The sequence below is a fragment of the Oncorhynchus mykiss genome, unplaced genomic scaffold, assembly GCF_013265735.2.
Source record: "Oncorhynchus mykiss isolate Arlee unplaced genomic scaffold, USDA_OmykA_1.1 un_scaffold_625, whole genome shotgun sequence".
NCBI classification, from domain to species: Eukaryota; Metazoa; Chordata; class Actinopteri; order Salmoniformes; family Salmonidae; genus Oncorhynchus; species Oncorhynchus mykiss.
In genome coordinates, this window is record NW_023494072.1 from 15,098 (window position 1) to 38,879 (window position 23,782).

At 44.1% G+C, this 23,782-nt stretch overlaps 24 non-coding genes across 24 annotated transcripts; all 24 read right to left on the reverse strand.

The window, feature by feature from the left end:
• Positions 1-132: 132 nt before the first annotated feature.
• On the reverse strand, positions 133-203 carry trnag-gcc. Its single transcript has one exon. It is a non-coding gene; the product is annotated as a tRNA-Gly (tRNA).
• Positions 204-323: 120 nt separating this feature from the next.
• Positions 324-395, reverse strand: trnad-guc. The gene has a single exon. It is a non-coding gene; the product is annotated as a tRNA-Asp (tRNA).
• A 1,332-nt stretch (positions 396-1,727) lies between these two features.
• trnag-gcc lies at positions 1,728-1,798 on the reverse strand. Its single transcript has one exon. It is a non-coding gene; the product is annotated as a tRNA-Gly (tRNA).
• Positions 1,799-1,918: 120 nt separating this feature from the next.
• On the reverse strand, positions 1,919-1,990 carry trnad-guc. Its single transcript has one exon. It is a non-coding gene; the product is annotated as a tRNA-Asp (tRNA).
• A 1,349-nt stretch (positions 1,991-3,339) lies between these two features.
• trnag-gcc lies at positions 3,340-3,411 on the reverse strand. Its single transcript has one exon. It is a non-coding gene; the product is annotated as a tRNA-Gly (tRNA).
• Positions 3,412-3,535: 124 nt separating this feature from the next.
• Positions 3,536-3,607, reverse strand: trnad-guc. The gene has a single exon. It is a non-coding gene; the product is annotated as a tRNA-Asp (tRNA).
• A 729-nt stretch (positions 3,608-4,336) lies between these two features.
• trnad-guc lies at positions 4,337-4,408 on the reverse strand. The gene has a single exon. It is a non-coding gene; the product is annotated as a tRNA-Asp (tRNA).
• Positions 4,409-5,141: 733 nt separating this feature from the next.
• trnad-guc lies at positions 5,142-5,213 on the reverse strand. The gene has a single exon. It is a non-coding gene; the product is annotated as a tRNA-Asp (tRNA).
• A 536-nt stretch (positions 5,214-5,749) lies between these two features.
• trnag-gcc lies at positions 5,750-5,820 on the reverse strand. Its single transcript has one exon. It is a non-coding gene; the product is annotated as a tRNA-Gly (tRNA).
• Positions 5,821-5,945: 125 nt separating this feature from the next.
• trnad-guc lies at positions 5,946-6,017 on the reverse strand. Its single transcript has one exon. It is a non-coding gene; the product is annotated as a tRNA-Asp (tRNA).
• Positions 6,018-6,744: 727 nt separating this feature from the next.
• Positions 6,745-6,816, reverse strand: trnad-guc. The gene has a single exon. It is a non-coding gene; the product is annotated as a tRNA-Asp (tRNA).
• A 1,532-nt stretch (positions 6,817-8,348) lies between these two features.
• trnad-guc lies at positions 8,349-8,420 on the reverse strand. The gene has a single exon. It is a non-coding gene; the product is annotated as a tRNA-Asp (tRNA).
• A 4,748-nt stretch (positions 8,421-13,168) lies between these two features.
• trnad-guc lies at positions 13,169-13,240 on the reverse strand. The gene has a single exon. It is a non-coding gene; the product is annotated as a tRNA-Asp (tRNA).
• A 1,325-nt stretch (positions 13,241-14,565) lies between these two features.
• On the reverse strand, positions 14,566-14,636 carry trnag-gcc. The gene has a single exon. It is a non-coding gene; the product is annotated as a tRNA-Gly (tRNA).
• A 1,529-nt stretch (positions 14,637-16,165) lies between these two features.
• trnag-gcc lies at positions 16,166-16,236 on the reverse strand. The gene has a single exon. It is a non-coding gene; the product is annotated as a tRNA-Gly (tRNA).
• Positions 16,237-18,308: 2,072 nt separating this feature from the next.
• Positions 18,309-18,379, reverse strand: trnag-gcc. Its single transcript has one exon. It is a non-coding gene; the product is annotated as a tRNA-Gly (tRNA).
• A 125-nt stretch (positions 18,380-18,504) lies between these two features.
• Positions 18,505-18,576, reverse strand: trnad-guc. Its single transcript has one exon. It is a non-coding gene; the product is annotated as a tRNA-Asp (tRNA).
• Positions 18,577-19,907: 1,331 nt separating this feature from the next.
• On the reverse strand, positions 19,908-19,978 carry trnag-gcc. The gene has a single exon. It is a non-coding gene; the product is annotated as a tRNA-Gly (tRNA).
• A 924-nt stretch (positions 19,979-20,902) lies between these two features.
• On the reverse strand, positions 20,903-20,974 carry trnad-guc. Its single transcript has one exon. It is a non-coding gene; the product is annotated as a tRNA-Asp (tRNA).
• A 526-nt stretch (positions 20,975-21,500) lies between these two features.
• Positions 21,501-21,571, reverse strand: trnag-gcc. Its single transcript has one exon. It is a non-coding gene; the product is annotated as a tRNA-Gly (tRNA).
• A 120-nt stretch (positions 21,572-21,691) lies between these two features.
• On the reverse strand, positions 21,692-21,763 carry trnad-guc. The gene has a single exon. It is a non-coding gene; the product is annotated as a tRNA-Asp (tRNA).
• Positions 21,764-22,295: 532 nt separating this feature from the next.
• On the reverse strand, positions 22,296-22,366 carry trnag-gcc. The gene has a single exon. It is a non-coding gene; the product is annotated as a tRNA-Gly (tRNA).
• Positions 22,367-23,089: 723 nt separating this feature from the next.
• Positions 23,090-23,160, reverse strand: trnag-gcc. The gene has a single exon. It is a non-coding gene; the product is annotated as a tRNA-Gly (tRNA).
• A 120-nt stretch (positions 23,161-23,280) lies between these two features.
• On the reverse strand, positions 23,281-23,352 carry trnad-guc. Its single transcript has one exon. It is a non-coding gene; the product is annotated as a tRNA-Asp (tRNA).
• Positions 23,353-23,782: the final 430 nt, after the last annotated feature.

Genomic DNA, 23,782 nt, shown 5'->3' on the forward strand with positions numbered 1-23,782 from the left:
TCAAAGTCTTATTTTTCAAGAGTCAGTTGAGAATTCGACCAAGACCAGAGATTTCTGTTTGCCTGGCAATCTAACACAGATTTCCTCCTCAGGGGTTTGCATACTTGTCGAAATGACATGTTCAAAACTTCCTGCATTGGCCGGGAATCGAACCCGGGCCTCCCGCGTGGCAGGCGAGAATTCTACCACTGAACAACCAATGCCTTGGAAGGCTGAGTTAACCTCAAAGGCAGGAAATTGTATCATAAAGCTTTTTTTCCAAAAATATGTTCCACTTTGTGGGCTCAGCAACATTGTTCACCCTAAAAAAAGAGCAGTACTTTCTCCCCGTCGGGGAATTGAACCCCGGTCTCCCGCGTGACAGGCGGGGATACTCACCACTATACTAACGAGGAGCAGGTGGGTTGGAACTTTGAAAAAACGTGGAGCATTGGTACTAACCCTAAATTTGGAATGTTGGGCTTAAACCCTTCTAACAAAAATATCTGTAGAGACTGAATGGTTGGAGCTAGGAAACTACTATGACCCAGCTATGGAAAGCTGAGACTCTCACAAACACGTACATGTAATCGATTTTGCTCTATACCGCTCACAAGCCACACAATACTAGTTTGCAGGTGAGGCGTTTGTGGGTAATCCCAGGACATTGTCACAAATGCCAAACTCAAGACAGTTGTCACTGACAAGTTGGTTACTCTTTCCCATTTAACAACTAAAGCCTTGCAAAAAGTTAATCACCTCACACACTGGAAATCTGCAATGGATTCACCAAAGTCTACTGAGAATGAGTAAATGTTCAAAGTCTTATTTTTTCAAGAGTCAGTTGAGAATTCGACCAAGACCAGAGATTTCTGTTTGCCTGGCAATCTAACACAGATTTCCTCCTCAGGGGTTTGCATACTTGTCGAAATGACATGTTCAAACTTCCTGCATTGGCCGGGAATCGAACCCGGGCCTCCCGCGTGGCAGTGCGAGAATTCTACCACTGAACAACCAATGCCTTGGAAGGGCTGAGTTAACCTCAAAGGCAGGAAATTGTATCATAAAGCTTTTTTTCCAAAAATATGTTCCACTTTGTGGGCTCAGCAACATTGTTCACCCTAAAAAAAGAGCAGTACTTTCTCCCCGTCGGGGATTGACCCCGGTCCTCCCCGCTGACAGGCGGGGATACTCACCACTATACTAACGAGGAGCAGGTGGGTTGGAAACTTTGAAAAACGTGAGCAGTGGTACTAACCCTAAATTTGGAATGTTGGGCTTAACCTTCTAACAAAAATATCTGTAGAGACTGAATTGTTGGAGCTAGGAACTACTATGACCCAGCTATGGAAAGCTGAGACTCTCACAAACACGTACATGTAATCGAATTTTGCTCTATTACCGCTCACAAGCCACACAATACTAGGTTTGCAGGTGAGGCGTTTGTGGGTAATCCCAGGACATTGTCACAAATGCCAAACTCAAGACAGTTGTTCACTGACAAGTTGGTTACTCTTTCCCATTTAACAACTAAAGCCTTGCAAAAGTTAATCACCTCACACACTGGAAAATCTGCAATGGATTCACCAAAGTCTACTGAGAATGAGTAAATGTTCAAAGTCTTATTTTTCAAGAGTCAGTTTGAGAATTCGACCAAGACCAGAGATTTCTGTTTGCCTGGCAATCTAACACAGATTTCCTCCTCAGGGGTTTGCATACTTGTCGAAATGACATGGTTCAAAACTTCCTGCATTGGCCGGGAATCGAACCCGGGCCTCCCGCGTGGCAGGCGAGAATTCTACCACTGAACAACCAATGCCTTGGAAGGCTGAGTTAACCTCAAAGGCAGGAAATTGTATCATAAAGCTTTTTTTCCAAAAATATGTTCCACTTTGTGGGCTCAGCAACATTGTTCACCCTAAAAAAAGAGCAGTACTTTCTCCCCGTCGGGGAATTGAACCCCGGTCTCCCGCGTGACAGGCGGGGATACTCACCACTATACTAACGAGGAGCAGGTGGGTTGGAACTTTGAAAAAACGTGGAGCATTGGTACTAACCCTAAATTTGGAATGTTGGGCTTAAACCCTTCTAACAAAAAATATCTGTAGAGGACTGAATGGTTGGAGCTAGGAACTACTATGACCCAGCTATGGAAAGCTGAGACTCTCACAAACACGTACATGTAAATCGATTTTGCTCTATACCGCTCACAAGCCACACAATACTAGTTTGCAGGTGAGGCGTTTGTGGTAATCCCAGGACATTGTCACAAATGCCCAAACTCAAGACAGTTGTCACTGACAAGTTGGTTACTCTTTCCCATTTACAACTAAAGGCCTTGCAAAAAGTTAATCACCTCACACACTGGAAATCTGCAATGGATTCACCAAAGTCTACTGAGAATGAGTAAATGTTCAAAGTCTTATTTTTCAAGAGTCAGTTGAGAATTCGGACCAAGACCAGAGATTTCTGTTTGCCTGGCAATCTAACACAGATTTCCTCCTCAGGGGTTTGCATACTTGTCGAAATGGACATGTTCAAACTTCCTGCATTGGCCGGGAATCGAACCCGGGCCTCCCGCGTGGCAGGTGCGAAATTCTACCCACTGAAACAACCAATGCCTTGGAAGGCTGAGTTAACCTCAAAGGCAGAAATTGTATCATATAAAGGCTTTTTTTTTCCAAAAATATGTTCCACTTTGTGGGCTCAGCAACATTTGTTCAACCCTAAAAAAAAGAGAGCAGTACTTTCTCCCCCGTCGGGGAATTGAACCCCGGTCTCCCGCGTGACAGGCGTGGATACTCACCACTATACTAACGAGGAGCAGGTGGTTGGAACTTTGAAAAAACGTGGAGCATTGGTACTAACCCTAAATTTGGAATGTTGGGCTTAAACCCTTCTAACAAAAAATATCTGTAGAGACTGAATGGTTGGAGCTAGGAACTACTATGACCCAGCTATGGAAAGCTGAGACTCTCACAAAACACGTACATGTAATCGATTTTGCTCGTATACCGCTTCACAAGCCACACAATACTAGTTTGCAGGGTGAGGCGTTTGTGGGTAATCCCAGGACATTGTCACAAATGCCAAAACTCAAGACAGTTGTCACTGACAAGTTGGTTACTCTTTCCCATTTAACAACTAAAGCCTTGCAAAAAGTTAATCACCTCACACACTGGAAATCTGCAGATGGATTCACCAAAGTCTACTGAGAATGAGTAAATGTTCAAAGTCTTATTTTTCAAGAGTCAGTTGAGAATTCGACCAAGACCAGAGATTTCTGTTTGGCCTGGCAATCTAACACAGATTTCCTCCTCAGGGTTTGCATACTTGTCGAAAGACATGTTCAAAACTTCCTGCATTGGCCGGGAATCGAACCCGGGGCCTCCCGCGTGGCAGGCGAGAATTCTACCACTGAACAACCAATGCCTTGGAAGGCTGAGTTAACCTCAAAGGCAGGAAATTGTATCATAAAGCTTTTTTTTCCAAGAAATATGTTCCACTTTGTGGGCTCAAGCAACATTGATTCACCCTAAAAAAAGAGCAGTACTTTCTCCCCGTCGGGGAATTGAACCCCGGTCTCCCGCGTGACAGGCGGGGATACTCACCACTATACTAACGAGGAGCAGGTGGGTTGGAACTTTGAAAAAACGTGGAGCATTGGTACTAACCCTAAATTTGGAATGTTGGGCTTAAACCCTTCTAACAAAAATATCTGTAGAGACTGAATGGTTGGAGCTAGGAACTACTATGACCCAGCTATGGAAAGCTGAGACTCTCACAAACACGTACATGTAATCGATTTTGCTCTATACCGCTCACAAGCCACACAATACTAGTTTGCAGGTGAGGCGTTTGTGGGTAATCCCAGGACATTGTCACAAAATGCCAAACTCAAGACAGTTGTCACTGACAAGTTGGTTACTCTTTCCCATTTAACAACTAAAGCCTTGCAAAAAGTTAATCACCTCACACACTGGAAATCTGCAATGGATTCACCAAAGTCTACTGAGGAATGAGTAAATGTTCAAAGTCTTATTTTTCAAGAGTCAGTTGAGAATTCGACCAAGACCAGAGATTTCTGTTTGCCTGGCAATCTAACACAGATTTCCTCCTCAGGGGTTTGCATACTTGTCGAAATGACATGTTCAAAACTTCCTGCATTGGCCGGGAATCGAACCCGGGCCTCCCGCGTGGCAGGGCGAGAATTCTACCACTGAACAACCAATGCCTTGGAAGGCTGAGTTAACCTCAAAGGCAGGAAATTGTATCATAAGCTTTTTTTCCAAAGAATATGTTTCCACTTTGTGGGCTCAGCAACATTGTTCACCCTAAAAAAAGAGCAGAGTACTTTCTCCCCGTCGGGGAATTGAACCCCGGTCTCCCGCGTGACAGGCGGGGATACTCACCACTATACTAACGAGGAGCAGGGTGGGTTGGAACTTTGAAAAAACGTGGAGCATTGGTACTAACCCTAATTTGGAATGTTGGGCTTAAACCCTTCTAACAAAAATATCTTGTAGAGACTGAATGGTTGGAGCTAGGAACTACTATGACCCCAGCTATGGAAAGCTGAGACTCTCACACAAACACGTACATGTAATCGATTTTGCTCTATACCGCTCACAAGCCACACAATACTAGTTTGCAGGTGAGGCGTTTGTGGGTAATCCCAGGACATTGTCACAAATGCCAAACTCAAGACAGTTGTCACTGACAAGTTGGTTACCTCTTTCCCATTTAACAACTAAAGCCTTGCAAAAAGTTAATCACCTCACACACTGGAAATCTGCAATGGATTCACCAAAGTCTACTGAGAATGAGTAAATGTTCAAAGTCTTATTTTTCAAGAGTCAGTTGAGAATTCGACCAAGACCAGAGATTTCTGTTTGCCTGGCAATCTAACACAGATTTCCTCCTCAGGGGTTTGCATACTTGTCGAAATGACATGTTCAAAACTTCCTGCATTGGCCGGGAATCGAACCCGGGGCCTCCCGCGTGGCAGGCGAGAATTCTACCACTGAACATAACCAATGCCTTGGAAGGCTGAGTTAACCTCAAAAGGCAGGAAATTGTATCATAAAGCTTTTTTTCCAAGAATATGTTCCACTTTGTGGGCTCAGCAAACATTGTTCACCCTAAAAAAAGAGCAGTACTTTCTCCCCGTCGGGGAATTGAACCCCGGTCTCCCGCGTGACAGGCGGGGATACTCACCACTATACTAACGAGGAGCAGGTGGGTTGGAACTTTGAAAAAACGTGGAGCATTGGTACTAACCCTAAATTTGGAATGTTGGGCTTAAACCCTTCTAACAAAAATATCTGTAGAGACTGAATGGTTGGAAGCTAGGAACTACTATGACCCAGCTATGGAAAGGCTGAGACTCTCACAAACACGTACATGTAATCGATTTTGCTCTATACCGCTCACAAGCCACACAATACTAGTTTGCAGGTGAGGCGTTTGTGGGTAATCCCAGGACATTGTCACAAATGCCAAACTCAAGACAGTTGTCACTGACAAGTTGGTTACTCTTTCCCATTTAACAACTAAAGCCTTGCAAAAAAGTTAATCACCTCACACACTGGAAAATCTGCAATGGATTCACCAAAGTCTACTGAGAATGAGTAAATGTTCAAAGTCTTATTTTTCAAGAGTCAGTTGAGAATTCGACCAAGACCAGAGATTTCTGTTTGCCTGGCAATCTAAGACAGATTTCCTCCTCAGGGGTTTGCATACTTGTCGAAATGACATGTTCAAAACTTCCTGCATTGGCCGGGAATCGAACCCGGGCCTCCCGCGTGGCAGGCGAGAATTCTACCACTGAACAACCAATGCCTTGGAAGGCTGAGTTAACCTCAAAGGCAGGAAATTGTATCATAAAGCTTTTTTTCCCAAGAAATATGTTTCCACTTTGTGGGCTCAGCAACATTGTTCACCCTAAAAAAAAGAGCAGTACTTTTCTCCCCGTCGGGGAATTGAACCCCGGTCTCCCGCGTGACAGGCGGGGATACTCACCACTATACTAACGAGGAGCAGGTGGGTTGGAACTTTGAAAAAACGTGGAGCATTGGTACTAACCCTAAATTTGGAATGTTGGGCTTAAACCCTTCTAAACAAAAATATCTGTAGAGACTGAATGGTTGGAGCTAGGAACTACTATGACCCAGCTATGGAAAGCTGAGACTCTCACAAACACGTACATGTAATCGATTTTGCTCTATACCGCTCACAAGCCACACAATACTAGTTTGCAGGTGAGGCGTTTGTGGGTAATCCCAGGACATTGTCACAAATGCCAAACTCAAGACAGTTGTCACTGACAAGTTGGTTACTCTTTCCCATTTAACAACTAAAGCCTTGCAAAAAGTTAATCACCTCACACACTGGAAAATCTGCAATGGATTCACCAAAGTTCTACTGAGAATGAGTAAATGTTCAAAGTCTTATTTTTCAAGAGTCAGTTGAGAATTCGACCAAGACCAGAGATTTCTGTTTGCCTGGCAATCTAACACCAGATTTCCTCCTCAGGGGTTTGCATACTTGTCGAAATGACATGTTCAAAACTTCCTGCATTGGCCGGGAATCGAACCCGGGCCTCCCGGTGGCAGGCGAGAATTCTACCACTGAACAACCAATGGCCTTGGAAGGCTGAGTTAACCTCAAAGGCAGGAAATTGTATCATAAAGCTTTTTTTCCAAGAATATGTTCCACTTTGTGGGCTCAGCAACATTGTTCACCCTAAAAAAAGAGCAGTACTTTCTCCCCGTCGGGGAATTGAACCCCGGTCTCCCGCGTGACAGGCGGGGATACTCACCACTATACTAACGAGGAGCAGGTGGGTTGGAACTTTGAAAAAACGTGGAGCATTGGTACTAACCCTAAATTTGGAATGTTGGGCTTTAAACCCTTCTAACAAAAATATCTGTAGAGACTGAATGGTTGGAGCTAGGAACTACTATGACCCAGCTATGGAAAGCTGAGACTCTCCACAAACACGTACATGTAATCGAATTTTGCTCTATACCGCTTCACAAGCCCACACAATACTAGTTTGCAGGTGAGGCGTTTGTGGGTAATCCCAGGACATTGTCACAAATGCCAAACTCAAGACAGTTGTCACTGACAAGTTGGTTACTCTTTCCCATTTAACAACTAAAAGCCTTGCAAAAAAGTTAATCACCTCACACACTGGAAATCTGCAATGGATTCACCAAAGTCTACTGAGAATGAGTAAATGTTCAAAGTCTATTTTTCAAGAGTCAGTTGAGAATTCGACCAAGACCAGAGATTTCTGTTTGCCTGGCAATCTAACACAGATTCCTCCTCAGGGGTTTGCATACTTGTCGAAATGACATGTTCAAAACTTCCTGCATTGGCCCGGGAATCGAACCCGGGCCTCCCGCGTGGCAGGCGAGGAATTCTACCACTGAACAACCAATGCCTTGGAAGGCTGAGTTAACCTCAAAGGCAGGAAATTGTATCATAAAGCTTTTTTTTCCAAAGAATATGTTCACTTTGTGGGCTCAGCAACATTGTTCACCCTAAAAAAAGAGCAGTACTTTCTCCCCGTCGGGGAATTGAACCCCGGTCTCCCGCGTGGACAGGCGGGGATACTCACCACTATACTAACGAGGAGCAGGTGGGTTGAGAACTTTGAAAAAACGTGGAGCATTGGTACTAACCCTAAATTTGGAATGTTGGGCTTAAACCCTTCTAACAAAAATATCTGTAGAGACTGAATGGTTGGAGCTAGGAACTACTAATGACCCAGCTAATGGAAGCTGAGACTCTCACAAACACGTACATGTAATCGATTTTGCTCTATACCGCTCACAAGCCACACAATACTAGTTTGCAGGTGAGGCGTTTGTGGGTAATCCCAGGACATTGTCACAAATGCCTAAACTCAAGACAGTTGTCACTGGACAAGTTGGTTACTCTTTCCCATTTAACAACTAAAGCCTTGCAAAAAGTTAATCACCTCACACACTGGAAATCTGCAATGGATTCACCAAAGTCTACTGAGAATGAGTAAATGTTCAAAGTCTTATTTTTCAAGAGTCAGTTGAGAATTCGACCAAGACCAGAGATTTCTGTTTGCCTGGCAATCTAACACAGATTTCCTCCTCAGGGGTTTGCATACTTGTCGAAATGACATGTTCAAAACTTCCTGCATTGGCCGGGAATCGAACCCCGGGCCTCCCGCGTGGCAGGCGAGAATTCTACCACTGAACAACCAATGCCTTGGAAGGCTGAGTTAACCTCAAAGGCAGGAAATTGTATCATAAAGCTTTTTTTCCAAGAATATGTTCCACTTTGTGGGCTCAGCAACATTGTTCACCCTAAAAAAAGAGCAGTACTTTCTCCCCGTCGGGGAATTGAACCCCGGTCTCCCGCGTGACAGGCGGGGATACTCACCACTATACTAACGAGGAGCAGGTGGGGTTGGAACTTTGAAAAAAACGTGGAGCATTGGTACTAACCCTAAATTTGGAATGTTGGGCTTAAACCCTTCTAACAAAAATATCTGTAGAGACTGAATGGTTGGAGCTAGGAACTACTAATGACCCAGCTATGGAAAGCTGAGACTCTCACAAACAACGTACATGTTAATCGATTTTGCTCTATACCGCTCACAAGCCACACAATACTAGTTTTGCAGGTGAGGCGTATTGTGGTAATCCCAGGACATTGTCCACAAATGCCAAACTCAAGACAGTTGTCACTGACAAGTTGGTTACTCTTTCCCATTTAACAACTAAAGCCTTGCAAAAAGTTAATCACCTCACACACTGGAAATCTGCAAATGGATTCACCAAAGTCTACTGAGAATGAGTAAATGTTCAAGTCTTATTTTTCAAGAGTCAGTTGAGAATTCGACCAAGACCAGAGATTTCTGTTTTGCCTGGCAATCTAACACAGATTTCCTCCTCAGGGGTTTGCATACTTGTCGAAATGACATGTTCCAAAAACTTCCTGCATTGGCCGGGAATCGAACCCGGGCCTCCCGCATGTGCAGGCGAGAATTCTACCACTGAACAACCAATGCCTTGGAAGGCTGAGTTAACCTCAAAGGCAGAAATTGTATCATAAAAGCCTTTTTTTTCCAAGAATATGTTCCACTTTGTGGGCTCAGCCAACATTGTTCACCCTAAAAAAAAGAGGCAGGTACTTTCTCCCCCGTCGGGGAATTGAACCCGGTCTCACCGCGTGACAGGCGGGGATACTCACCACTATACTAAACGAGGAGCAGGTGGGTTGGAACTTTGAAAAAAACGTGGAGCAATTGGTACTAACCCTAAATTTGGAATGTTGGGCTAAACCCTTCTAACAAAAATATCTGTAGAGACTGAATGGTTGGAGCTAGGAACTACTATGACCCAGCTATGGAAGCTGAGACTCTCACAAACACGTACATGTAATCGATTTTGCTCTATACCGCTCACAAGCCACACAATACTAGTTTGCAGGTGAGGCGTTTTGTGTAATCCAGGACATTGTCACAAATGCCAAACTCAAGACAGTTGTCACTGACAAGTTGGTTACTCTTTCCCATTTAACAACTAAAGCCTTGCAAAAAGTTAATCACCTCACACACTGGAAATCTGCAATGGATTCACCAAAGTCTACTGAGAATGAGTAAATGTTCAAAGTCTTATTTTTCAAGAGTCAGTTGAGAATTCGACCAAGACCAGAGATTTCTGTTTGCCTGGCAATCTAACACAGATTTCCTCCTCAGGGGTTTGCATACTTGTCGAAATGACATGTTCAAAACTTCCTGCATTGGCCGGGAATCGAACCCGGGCCTCCCGCATGGCAGGCGAGGAATTCTACCACTGAACAACCAATGCCTTGGAAGGCTGAGTTTAACCTCAAAGGCAGGAAATTGTATCATAAAGCTTTTTTTTCCAAGAATATGTTCCACTTTGTGGGCTCAGCAACATTGTTCCCTCCTAAAAAAAAGAGCAGTAACTTTCTCCCCGTCGGGGAATGGAACCCCGGTCCTCCCGCGTGACAGGCGGGGATACTTCACCACTATACTAACGAGGAGCAGGTGGGTTGGAAACTTTGAAAAACGTGGAGCATTGGTACTAACCCTAAATTTGGAATGTTGGGCTTAAACCCCTTCTAACAAAAATATCTGTAGAGACTGAATGGTTGGAGCTAGGATACTACTATGACCCAGCTATGGAAAGCTGAGACTCTCACAAACACGTACATGTAATCGATTTGCTCTATAACCGCTCACAAGCCACAACAATACTAGTTTGCAGGTGAGGCGTTTGTGGGTAATCCCAGACATTGTCACAAATGCCAAACTCAAGACAGTTGTCACTGACAAGTTGGTTACTCGTTCCCATTTAACAACTAAAGCCTTGCAAAAAAGTTAATCACCTCACACACTGGAAATCTGCAATGGATTCACCAAAGTCTACTGAGAATGAGTAAATGTTCAAAGTCTTATTTTTCAAGAGTCAGTTGAGAATTCGACCAAGACCATAGATTTCTGTTTGCCTGGCAATCTAACACAGATTTCCTCCTCAGGGGTTTGCATACTTGTCGAAATGACATGTTCAAAACTTCCTGCATTGGCCGGGAATCGAACCCGGGCCTCCCGCATGGAGGCAGGCGAGAATTCTACCACTGAACAACCAATGCCTTGAAGGCTGAGTTAACCTCAAGGCAGGAAATTGTATCATAAGCTTTTTTTCCAAGAATATTGTCACTTTGTGGGCTCAGCAACATTGTTTCACCCTAGAAAAAAAGAGCAGTACTTTCTCCCCGTCGGGGAATTGAACCCCGTCTCCCGCGTGACAGGCGGGGATACTCACCACTATACTAAACGAGGACAGGTGGGTTGGAACTTTGAAAAAACGTGGAGCATTGGTACTAACCCTAATTTGGAATGTTGGGCTTAAAACCTTCTAACAAAATATCTGTAGAGACTGAATGGTTGGAGCTAGGAACTACTATGACCCCGCTATGGAAAGCTGAGACTCTCACAAACACTACATGTAGATCGATTTTGCTCTATACCGCTCACAAGCCACACAAATACTAGTTTGCAGGTGAGGCGTTTGTGGGTAATCCCAGACATTGTCACAAATGCCAAACTCAGACAGTTGTCACTGACAAGTTGGTTACTCTTTCCCATTTAACAACTAAAGCCTTGCAAAAAGTTAATCACCTCACACACTGGAAATCTGCAATGGATTCACCAAAGTCTACTGAGAATGAGTAAATGTTCAAAAGTCTTATTTTTCAAGAGTCAGTTGAGAATTCGACCAAGAGCCAGAGATTTCCTGTTTGCCTGGCAATCTAACACAGATTTCCTCCTCAGGGGGTTTGCATACTTGTCGAAATGACATGTTCAAAACTTCCTGCATTGGCCGGGAATCGAACCCGGGCCTCCCCGCATGGCAGGGCGAGAATTCTACCACTGAACAACCAATGCCTTGGAAGCTGAGTTAACCTCAAAGGCAGGAAATTGTATCATAAAGCTTTTTTTCCAGAATATGTTCCACTTTGTGGGCTCAGCAACATTGTTTCACCTAAAAAAAAGAGCAGTACTGTTCTCCCCGTCGGGGAATTGAACCCCGTCCTCCCGCGTGACCAGGCGGGATACTCACCACTATACTAACGAGGAGCAGGTGGGGTTGAACTTTGAAAAAACGTGGAGCATTGGTACTAACCCTAAATTTGGAATGTTTGGGCTTAAACCCTTTCTAACAAAAATATCTGTAGAGACTGAATGGTTGGGAGCTAGGAACTACTATGACCCAGCTATGGAAGAGCTGAGACTCTCACAAACACGTACATGTAATCGATTTTGCTCTAATACCGCTCACAAGCCACACAATACTAGTTTGCAGGGTGAGGCGTTTGTGGTATCCCAGTGACATTGTCACAAATGCCAAACTCAAGACGTTGTCACTGAAAAGTTGTTACTCTTTCCCATTTAACAACTAAAGCCTTGCAAAAAGTTAATCACCTCACACACTGGAAATCTGCAATGGATTCACCAAAGTCTACTGAGAATATGAGTAAATGTTCAAAGTCTTATTTTTCAAGAGTCAGTTGAGAATTCGACCAAGACCAGAGATTGCTGTTTGCCCTGGCAATCTAACACAGATTTCCTCCTCAGGGGTTTGCATACTTGTCGAAAATGACATGTTCAAAAACTTCCTGCATTGGCCGGGAATCGAACCCGGGCCTCCCGCGTGGCAGGGCGAGAAATTCTACCACTGAACAACCAATGCCTTGGAAGGCTGAGTTAACCTCAAAGGCAGGAAATTGATCATAAACTTTTTTCCAAAAATATGTTCCACTTTGTGGGCTCAGCAACATTGTTCACCCTAACAAAAAGAGCAGTACTTTCTCCCCGTCGGGAATTGAACCCCGGTCTCCCGCGTGACAGGCGGGATACTCCACCACTATACTAACGAGGAGCAGGTGGGTTTGGAACTTTGAAAAAAAACGTGGAGCATTGGTACTACCCTAAATTTGGAATGTTGGGCTTAAACCCTTCTAACAAAAAATATCTGTAGAGACTGAATGGTTGAGCTAGGACTACTATGACCCCGCTATGGAAAGCTGAGACTCTCACAAACACGTACATGTAATCGATTTTGCTCTATACCGCTCACAAAGCCACACAATACTAGTTTGCAGGTGAGCGTTGTGGGTAAATCCCCAGGAACATTGTCACAAATGCCAAACTCAAGACAGTTGTCACTGACAAAGTTGGGTTACTCTTTCCATTTAACAACTAAAGAGCTTGCAAAAAAGTTAATCACCTCACACACTGGAAATCTGCAATGGATTCACCAAAGTCTACTGAGAATGATTAAATGTTCAAAGTCTTATTTTTCAAGAGTCGTTGAGAATTCGACCAAGACCAGAGATTTCCTGTTTGCCTGGCAATCTAACACAGATTTCCTCCTCAGGGTTTGCATACTTGGTCGAAGATGACATGTTCAAAACTTCCTGCATTGGCCGGGAATCGAACCCGGCCTCCCGCATGGCAGGGGGCGAGAATTCTTAACCACTGAACAACCAATGCCTTGGAAGGCTGAGTTAACCTCAAAGGCAGGAAATTGTATCATAAAGCTTTTTTTCCAAGAATATGTTCCACTTTGTGGGCTCAGCAACATTGTTCACCCTAAAAAAAGAGCAGTACTTTCTCCCCGTCGGGGAATTGAACCCCGGTCTCCCGCGTGACAGGCGGGGATACTCACCACTATACTAACGAGGAGCAGGTGGGTTGGAACTTTGAAAAAACGTGGAGCATTGGTACTAACCCTAAATTTGGAATGTTGGGCTTAAACCCTTCTAACAAAAATATCTGTAGAGACTGAATGGTTGGAGCTAGGAACTACTATGACCCAGCTATGGAAAGCTGAGACTCTCACAAACACGTACATGTAATCGATTTTGCTCTATACCGCTCACAAGCCACACAATACTAGTTTGCAGGTGAGGCGTTTGTGGGTAATCCCAGGACATTGTCACAAATGCCAACTCAAGACAGTTGTCACTGACAAGTTGGTTACTCTTTCCCATTTAACAACTAAAGCCTTGCAAAAAGTTAATCACCTCACACACTGGAAATCTGCAAATGGTTCACCAAAGTCTACTGAGAATGAGTAAATGTTCAAAGTCTTATTTTCAAGAGTCATTTGAGAAATTCGACAAGACCAGAGAGTTCTGTTTGCCTGGCAATCTAACACAGATTTCCTCCTCAGGGGTTTGCATACTTGTCGAAATGACATGTTTCAAAACTTCCTGCATTGGCCGGAATCGAACACCCGGGCCTCCCGCGTGGCAGGCGAGAATTCTACCACTGAACAACCAATGCCTTGGAAGGCTGAGTTATACCTCAAAGGCAGGAAATTGTATCATAAAGCTTTTTTTCCAAGAATATGGTTCCACTTTGTGGGCTCAGCAACATTGTTTCACCTAAAAAAAGAGCAGTACTTTCTCCCCGTCGGGGAATTGAACCCGTCCTCCCGCGTGACAGGCGGGGATACTCACCACTATACTAACGAGGAGCAGGTGGGTTGAAACTTTGAAAAAAACGTGGAGCATTGGTACTAACCCTAAATTTGAATGTTGGGCTTAAACCCTTCTAACAAAAATATCTGTAGAGACTGAAATGGGTTGGAGCTAGGAACTACTATGACCCAGCTATGGAAAGCTGAGACTCTCACAAACACGTACATGTAATCGATTTTGCTCTAGTACCGCTCATCAAGCCACCAATACTAGTTTGCAGGTGAGGCTTTGTGGTAATCCCATGACATTGTCACAAATGCCAAACTCAAGACAGTTGTCACTGACAAGTTGGTTACTCTTTCCCATTTACCAACTAAGCCTTGCAAAAAGTTTAATCACCTCACACACTGGAAATCTGCAATGGATTCACCAAGGTCTACTGAGAATGAGTAAATGTTCAAAGTCTATTTTTCAAGAGTCAGTTGAGAATTCGACCAAGACAAGATTTCTGTTTGCCTGGCATCTAACACAGATTTCCTCCTCAGGGGTTTGCATACTTGTCGAAATGCCATGTTCAAAACTTCCTGCATTGGCCGGGAATCGAACCCGGGCCTCCCGCGTGGCAGGCGAGAATTCTACCACTGAACAACCAATGCCTTGGAAGGCTGAGTTAACCTCAAAGGCAGGAAATTGTATCATAAAGCTTTTTTTCCAAGAATATGTTCCACTTTGTGGGCTCAGCAACATTGTTCACCCTAAAAAAAGAGCAGTACTTTCTCCCCGTCGGGGATTGAACCCCGGTCTCCCGCGTGACAGGCGGGGATACTCACCACTATACTAACGAGGAGCAGGTGGGTTGGAACTTTGAAAAAACGTGGAGCATTGGTACTAACCCTAAATTTGGAATGTTGGGCTTAAACCCTTCTAACAAAAATATCTGTAGAGACTGAATGGTTGGAGCTAGGAACTACTATGACCCAGCTATGGAAAGCTGAGACTCTCACAAACACGTACATGTAATCGATTTTGCTCTATACCGCTCACAAGCCACACAATACTAGTTTGCAGGTGAGGCGTTTGTGGGTAATCCAGGACATTGTCACAAATGCCAAAACTCAAGACAGTTGTCACTGACAAGTTTGGTTACTCTTTCCCATTTAACAACTAAGCCTTGCAAAAAGTTAATCACCTCACACACTGGAAATCTGCAATGGATTCACAAAGTCTACTGAGAATGAGTAAATGTTCAAAGTCTTATTTTTCAAGAGTCAGTTGAGAATTCGACCAAGACCAGAGATTTCCTGTTTGCCCTGGCAATCTAACACAGATTTCCTCCTCAGGGGTTTGCATACTTGTCGAAATGACATGTTTCAAAACTTCCTGCATTGGCCGGAAATCGAACCCGGGCCTCCCGCGTGGCAGGCGGAATTCTAACCACTGAACACCGATGCCTTGGAGGCTGAGTTAACCTCAAAGGCAGGAAATTGTATCATAAAGCTTTTTTGTTCCAAAAAAATATGTTCCACTTTGTGGGCTCAGCAACATTGTTCACCTAAAAAAAAGAGCAGTACTTTCTCCCCGTCGGGGAAATTGAACCCCGGTCCTCCCGCGTGACAGCGGGGATACTCACCACTATACTAACGAGGAGCAGGTGGGTTGAAAACCTTTGAAAAAACGTGGAGCATTGGTACTAACCCCTAAATTTGGAAATGTTGGGACTTAAACCCTTCTAACAAAAATATCTGTAGAGACTGAATGGTTGGAGCTAGGAACTACTATGACCCGCTATGGAAAGCTGAGACTCTCACAAACCGTACATGTAATCGATTTTGCTCTATACCGCTCCACAAAGCCACACAATACTAGTTTGCAGGGTGAGGCGTTTGTGGGTAATCCCAGGACATTGTCACAAATGCCAAACTCAAGACAGTTGTCACTGACAAGTTGGTTTACTCTTTCCATTTAACAACTAAAGCCTTGCAAAAAGTTAATCACCTCACACACTGGAATCTGCAATGGATTCACCAAAGTCTACTGAGAAATGAGTAAATGTTCAAAGTCTTATTTTTCAAGAGTCAGTTGAGAATTCGACCAAGACCAGAGATTTCTGTTTGCCTGGCAATCTAACACAGATTTCCTCCTCAGGGGTTTGCATACTTGTCGAAATGACATGTTCAAAACTTCCTGCATTGGCCGGGAATCGAACCCGGGCCTCCCGCGTGGCAGGCGAGAATTCTACCACTGAACAACCAATGCCTTGGAAGGCTGAGTTAACCTCAAAGGCAGAGATCATAAAGCTGAATGGTTAAAGGTTGGAGTAGGACTACTATGACCCAGCTATGGAAAGCTGAGACTCTCACAAACACGTACATGTAATCGATTTTGCTCTATACCGCTCACAAGCCACACAATACTAGTTTGCAGGTGAGGCGTTTGTGGGTAATCCCAGGACATTGTCACAAATGCCAAACTCAAGACAGTTGTCACTGACAAGTTGGTTACTCTTTCCCATTTAACAACTAAAGCCTTGCAAAAAGTTAATCACCTCACACACTGGAAATCTGCAATGGATTCACCAAAGTCTACTGAGAATGAGTAAATGTTCAAAGTCTTATTTTTCAAGAGTCAGTTGAGAATTCGACCAAGACCAGAGGATTTCTGTTTGCCTGGCAATCTAACACAGATTTCCTCCTCAGGGGGTTTGCATACTTGCGAAATGACTGTTCAAAACTTCCTGCATTGGCCGGGAATCGAACCCGGGCCTCCCGCGTGGCAGGCGAGATTCTACCACTGAACAACCAATGCCTTGGAAGGCTGAGTTAACCTCAAAGGCAGGAAAATTGTATCATAAAAGCTTTTTTTCCAAAAATATGTTCCACTTTGTGGGCTCAGCAACATTGTTCACCCTAAAAAAAAGAGCAGTACTTTCTCCCCGTCGGGGAATTGAACCCCGGTCCTCCGCGTGAACAGGCGGGGATACTCACCACTATACTAACGAGGAGCAGGGTGGGTTTGAACTTTGAAAAAACGTGGAGCATTGGTACTAACCCTAAATTTGGAATGTTGGGCTTTAAACCGTCTAGACAAAAATATCTGTAGAGACTGAATGGTTGGAGCTAGGAACTACTATGACCCAGCTATGGAAAGCTGAGACTCTCACAAAACACGTACATGTAACGATTTTGCTCTATACCGCTCACAAGCCACACAATACTAGTTTGCAGGTGAGGCGTTTGTGGGTAATCCCAGGACATTGTCACAAATGCCAAACTCAAGACAGTTGTCACTGACAAGTTGGTTACTCTTCCCATTTAACAACTAAAGCCTTGCAAAAAGTTAATCACCTCACACACTGGAAATCTGCAATGGATTCACCAAAGTCTACTGAGATGAGTAAAATGTTCAAAGTCTTATTTTTCAAGAGTCCAGTTGAGAATTCGACCAGACCAGAGATTTTCTGTTTGCCTGGCAATCTAACACAGATTTCCTCCTCAGGGGGTTTGCATACTTGTCGAAATGACAGGTTCAAAACTTCCTGCATTGGCCGGGAATCGAACCGGGCCTCCCGCGTGGCAGGCGAGAAATTCTAACCACTGAACAACCAATGCCTTGGAAGGCTGAGTTAACCTCAAAGGCATGAAATTGTATCATAAAAGCTTTTTTCCAAAAATATGTTCCACTTTGTGGGCTCAGCAACATTGTTCACAACCTAAAAAAAAGAGCAGTACTTTCTCCCCGTCGGGGAATTGAACCCGGTCTCCCGCGTGACAGGCGGGGATACTCACCACTATACTAACGGGAGCAGGTGGGTTGGAACTTTGAAAAACGTGGAGCATTGGTACTAACCCTAAATTTGGAATGTTGGGCTTAAACCTTCTAACAAAATATCTGTAGAGACTGAATGGTTGGAGCTAGGAACTACTATGACCCAGCTATGGAAAGCTGAGACTCTCACAAAACACCGTACATGTAATCGATTTGCTCTATACCGCTCACAGCACACAATACTAGTTTGCAGGTGAGGCGTTTGTGGGTAATCCCAGGACATTGTCACAAATGCCAAACTCAAGACAGTTGTCACTGACAAGTTGGTTACTCTTTCCCATTTAACAACTAAAGCCTTGCAAAAAGTTATCACCTCACACACTGGAAATCTGCAATGGATTCACCAAAGTCTACTGAGAATGAGTAAATGTTCAAAGTCTTATTTTTCAAGAGTCAGTTGAGAATTCGACCAAGACCAGAGATTTCTGTTTGCCTGGCAATCTAACACAGATTTCCTCCTCAGGGGTTTGCATACTTGTCGAAATGACATGTTCAAAACTTCCTGCATTGGCCGGGAATCGAACCCGGGCCTCCCGCGTGGCAGGCGAGAATTCTACCACTGAACAACCAATGCCTTGGGAAGGCTGAGTTAAACCTCAAAGGCAGGAAATTGTATCATAAAAGCTTTTTTTCCAAGAAATATGTGTCCACTTTGTGGGCTCAGCAACATTGTTCACCCTAAAAAAAGAGCAGTACTTTCTCCCCGTCGGGGAATTGAACCCCGGTCTCCCGCGTGACAGGCGGGGATACTCACCACTATACTAACGAGGAGCAGGTGGGTTGGAACTTTGAAAAAAACGTGGAGCATTGGTACTAACCCTAAATTTGGAATGTTGGGCTTAAACCCTTCTAACAAAAATATCTGTAGAGACTGAATGGTTGGAGCTAGGAACTACTATGACCCAGCTATGGAAAGCTGAGACTCTCACAAACACGTACATGTAATCGATTTTGCTCTATACCGCTCACAAGCCACACAATACTATTGCAGGTGAGGCGTTGTGGGTAATCCCAGGACATTGTCACAAATGCCAAAACTCAAGACAGTTTGTCACTGACAAAGTTGGTTACTCTTTCCATTTAACAACTAAAGCCTTGCAAAAAGTTAATCACCTCACACACTGGAAATCTGCAATGGATTCACCAAAGTCTACTGAGAATGAGTAAATGTTCAAAGTCTTAGTTTTTCAAGAGTCAGTTGAGAATTCGACCCAAGACCAGAGATTTCTGTTTGCCTGGCAATCTAACACAGATTTCCTCCTCAGGGGTTTGCATACTTGTCGAAATGACATGTTCAAAACTTCCTGCATTGGCCGGGAATCGAACCCGGGCCTCCCTGCGTGGCAGGCGAGAATTCTACCACTGAACAACCAATGCCTTGGAAGGCTGAGTTAACCTCAAAGGCAGGAAATTGTATCATAAAGCTTTTTTTTCCAAAATATGTTCCACTTTGTGGGCTCAGCAACATTGTTCACCCTAAAAAAAGAGCAGTACTTTCTCCCCGTCGGGGAATTGAACCCCGGTCTCCCGCGGGACAGGCGGGGATACTACACCACTATACTAACAGGAGCAGGTGGGTTGGAACTTTGAAAAAAACGTGGAGCATTGTACTAACCCTAAATTTGGAATGTTGGGCTTAAACCCTTCTAACAAAAATATCTGTAGAGACTGAATGGTTGGAGCTAGAACTACTATGACCCAGCTATGGAAAGCTGAGACTCTCACAAACACGTACATGTAATCGATTTTGCTCTATAAACCGCTCACAAGCCACACAATACTAGTTTGCAGGTGAGGCGTTTGTGGGTATCCCAGGACATTGTCACAAATGCCAAACTCAAGACAGTTGTCACTGACAAGTTGGTTACTCTTTCCCATTTAACAACTAAAGCCTTGCAAAAAGTTAATCACCTCACACACTGGAAATCTGCAATGGATTCACCAAAGTCTACTGAGAATGAGTAAATGTTCAAAGTCTTATTTTTCAAGAGTCAGTTGAGAATTCGACCAAGACCAGAGATTTCTGTTTGCCTGGCAATTCTAACACAGATTTCCTCCTCAGGGGTTTGCATACTTGTCGAAATGACATGTTCAAAACTTCCTGCATTGGCCGGGAATCGAACCCGGGCCTCCCGCGTGGCAGGCGAGAATTCTACCACTGAACAACCAATGCCTTGGAAGGCTGAGTTAACCTCAAAGGCAGGAAATTGTATCATAAAGCTTTTTTTTCCAAGAATATGTTCCACTTTGTGGGCTCAGCAACATTGTTCACCCTAAAAAAAGAGCAGTACTTTCTCCCCGTCGGGGAATTGAACCCCGGTCTCCCCGCGTGACAGGCGGGGATACTCACCACTATACTAACGAGGAGCAGGTGGGTTGGAAACTTTGAAAAAACGTGGAGCATTGGTACTAACCCTAAATTTGGAATGTTGGGCTTAAACCTTCTAACAAAAATATCTGTAGAGACTGAATGGTTGGAGCTAGGAACTACTATGACCCAGCTATGGAAAGCTGAGACTCTCACAAACACGTACATGTAATCGATTTTGCTCTATAACCGCTCACAAGCCACACATACTAGTTTGCAGGTGAGGCGTTTGTGGGGTAATATCCCAGGACATTGTCACAAATGCCAAACTCAAGACAGTTGTCACTGACAAGTTGGTTACTCTTTCCCATTTAACAACTAAAGCCTTGCAAAAAAGTTAATCACCTCACAACACGTGGAAATCTGCAATGGATTCACCAAAGTCTACTGAGAATGAGTAAATGTTCAAAGTCTTATTTTTCAAGAGTCAGTTGAGAATTCGACCAAGACCAGAGATTTCTGTTTGCCTGGCAATCTAACACAGATTTCCTCCTCAGGGGTTTGCATACTTGTCGAAATGACATGTTCAAAACTTCCTGCATTGGCCGGGAATCGAACCCGGGCCCTGCCGCGTGGCAGGCGAGAATTCTACCACTGAACAACCAATGCCTTGGAAGGCTGAGTTAACCTCAAAGGCAGGAAATTGTATCATAAAGCTTTTTTTCCAAGAATATGTTCCACTTTGTGGGCTCAGCAACATTGTTCACCCTAAAAAAAGAGCAGTACTTTCTCCCCGTCGGGGAATTGAACCCCGGTCTCCCGCGTGACAGGCGGGGATACTCACCACTATACTAACGAGGAGCAGGTGGGTTGGAACTTTGAAAAAACGTGGAGCATTGGTACTAACCCTAAATTTGGAATGTTGGGCTTAAACCCTTCTAACAAAAATATCTGTAGAGACTGAATGGTTGGAGCTAGGAACTACTATGACCCAGCTATGGAAAGCTGAGACTCTCACAAACACGTACATGTAATCGATTTTGCTCTATACCGCTCACAAGCCACACAATACTAGTTTGCAGGTGAGGCGTTTGTGGGTAATCGTCATTGTCAAATGCCAAACTCAAGACAGTTGTCACTGACAAGTTGGTTACTCTTTCCCATTTAACAACTAAAGCCTTGCAAAAAGTTAATCACCTCACACACTGGAAATCTGCAATGGATTCACCAAAGTCTACTGAGAATGAGTAAATGTTCAAAGTCTTATTTTTCAAGAGTCAGTTGAGAATTCGACCAAGACCAGAGATTTCTGTTTGCCTGGCAATCTAACACAGATTTCCTCCTCAGGGGTTTGCATACTTGTCGAAATGACATGTTCAAAACTTCCTGCATTGGCCGGGAATCGAACCCGGGCCTCCCGCGTGGCAGGCGAGAATTCTACCACTGAACAACCAATGCCTTGGAAGGCTGAGTTAACCTCAAAGGCAGGAAATTGTATCATAAAGCTTTTTTTCCAAGAATATGTTCCACTTTGTGGGCTCAGCAACATTGTTCACCCTAAAAAAAGAGCAGTACTTTCTCCCCGTCGGGGAATTGAACCCCGGTCTCCCGCGTGACAGGCGGGGATACTCACCACTATACTAACGAGGAGCAGGTGGGTTGGAACTTTGAAAAAACGTGGAGCATTGGTACTAACCCTAAATTTGGAATGTTGGGCTTAAACCCTTCTAACAAAAATATCTGTAGAGACTGAATGGTTGGAGCTAGGAACTACTATGACCCAGCTATGGAAAGCTGAGACTCTCACAAACACGTACATGTAATCGATTTTGCTCTATACCGCTCACAAGCCACACAATACTAGTTTGCAGGTGAGGCGTTTGTGGGTAATCCCAGGACATTGTCACAAATGCCAAACTCAAGACAGTTGTCACTGACAAGTTGGTTACTCTTTCCCATTTAACAACTAAAGCCTTGCAAAAAGTTAATCACCTCACACACTGGAAATCTGCAATGGATTCACCAAAGTCTACTGAGAATGAGTAAATGTTCAAAGTCTTATTTTTCAAGAGTCAGTTGAGAATTCGACCAAGACCAGAGATTTCTGTTTGCCTGGCAATCTAACACAGATTTCCTCCTCAGGGGTTTGCATACTTGTCGAAATGACATGTTCAAAACTTCCTGCATTGGCCGGGAATCGAACCCGGGCCTCCCGCGTGGCAGGCGAGAATTCTACCACTGAACAACCAATGCCTTGGAAGGCTGAGTTAACCTCAAAGGCAGGAAATTGTATCATAAAGCTTTTTTTCCAAGAATATGTTCCACTTTGTGGGCTCAGCAACATTGTTCACCCTAAAAAAAGAGCAGTACTTTCTCCCCGTCGGGGAATTGAACCCGGTCTCCCGCGTGACAGGCGGGGATACTCACCACTATACTAACGAGGAGCAGGTGGTTTGGAACTTTGAAAAAACGTGGAGCATTGGTACTAACCCTAAATTTGGAATGTTGGGCTTAAACCCTTCTAACAAAAATATCTGTAGAGACTGAATGGTTGGAGCTAGGAACTACTATGACCCAGCTATGGAAAGCTGAGACTCTCACAAACACGTACATGTAATCGATTTTGCTCTATACCGCTCACAAGCCACACAATACTAGTTTGCAGGTGAGGCGTTTGTGGGTAATCCCAGGACATTGTCACAAATGCCAAACTCAAGACAGTTGTCACTGACAAGTTGGTTACTCTTTCCCATTTAACAACTAAAGCCTTGCAAAAAGTTAATCACCTCACACACTGGAAATCTGCAATGGATTCACCAAAGTCTACTGAGAATGAGTAAATGTTCAAAGTCTTATTTTTCAAGAGTCAGTTGAGAATTCGACCAAGACCAGAGATTTCTGTTTGCCTGGCAATCTAACACAGATTTCCTCCTCAGGGGTTTGCATACTTGTCGAAATGACATGTTCAAAACTTCCTGCATTGGCCGGGAATCGAACCCGGGCCTCCCGCGTGGCAGGCGAGAATTCTACCACTGAACAACCAATGCCTTGGAAGGCTGAGTTAACCTCAAAGGCAGGAAATTGTATCATAAAGCTTTTTTTCCAAGAATATGTTCCACTTTGTGGGCTCAGCAACATTGTTCACCCTAAAAAAAGAGCAGTACTTTCTCCCCGTCGGGGAATTGAACCCCGGTCTCCCGCGTGACAGGCGGGGATACTCACCACTATACTAACGAGGAGCAGGTGGGTTGGAACTTTGAAAAAACGTGGAGCATTGGTACTAACCCTAAATTTGGAATGTTGGGCTTAAACCCTTCTAACAAAATATCTGTAGAGACTGAATGGTTGGAGCTAGGAACTACTATGACCCAGCTATGGAAAGCTGAGACTCTCACAAACACGTACATGTAATCGATTTTGCTCTATACCGCTCACAAGCCACACAATACTAGTTTGCAGGTGAGGCGTTTGTGGGTAATCCCAGTCACAAATGCCAAACTCAAGACAGTTGTCACTGACAAGTTGGTTACTCTTTCCCATTTAACAACTAAAGCCTTGCAAAAAGTTAATCACCTCACACACTGGAAATCTGCAATGGATTCACCAAAGTCTACTGAGAATGAGTAAATGTTCAAAGTCTTATTTTTCAAGAGTCAGTTGAGAATTCGA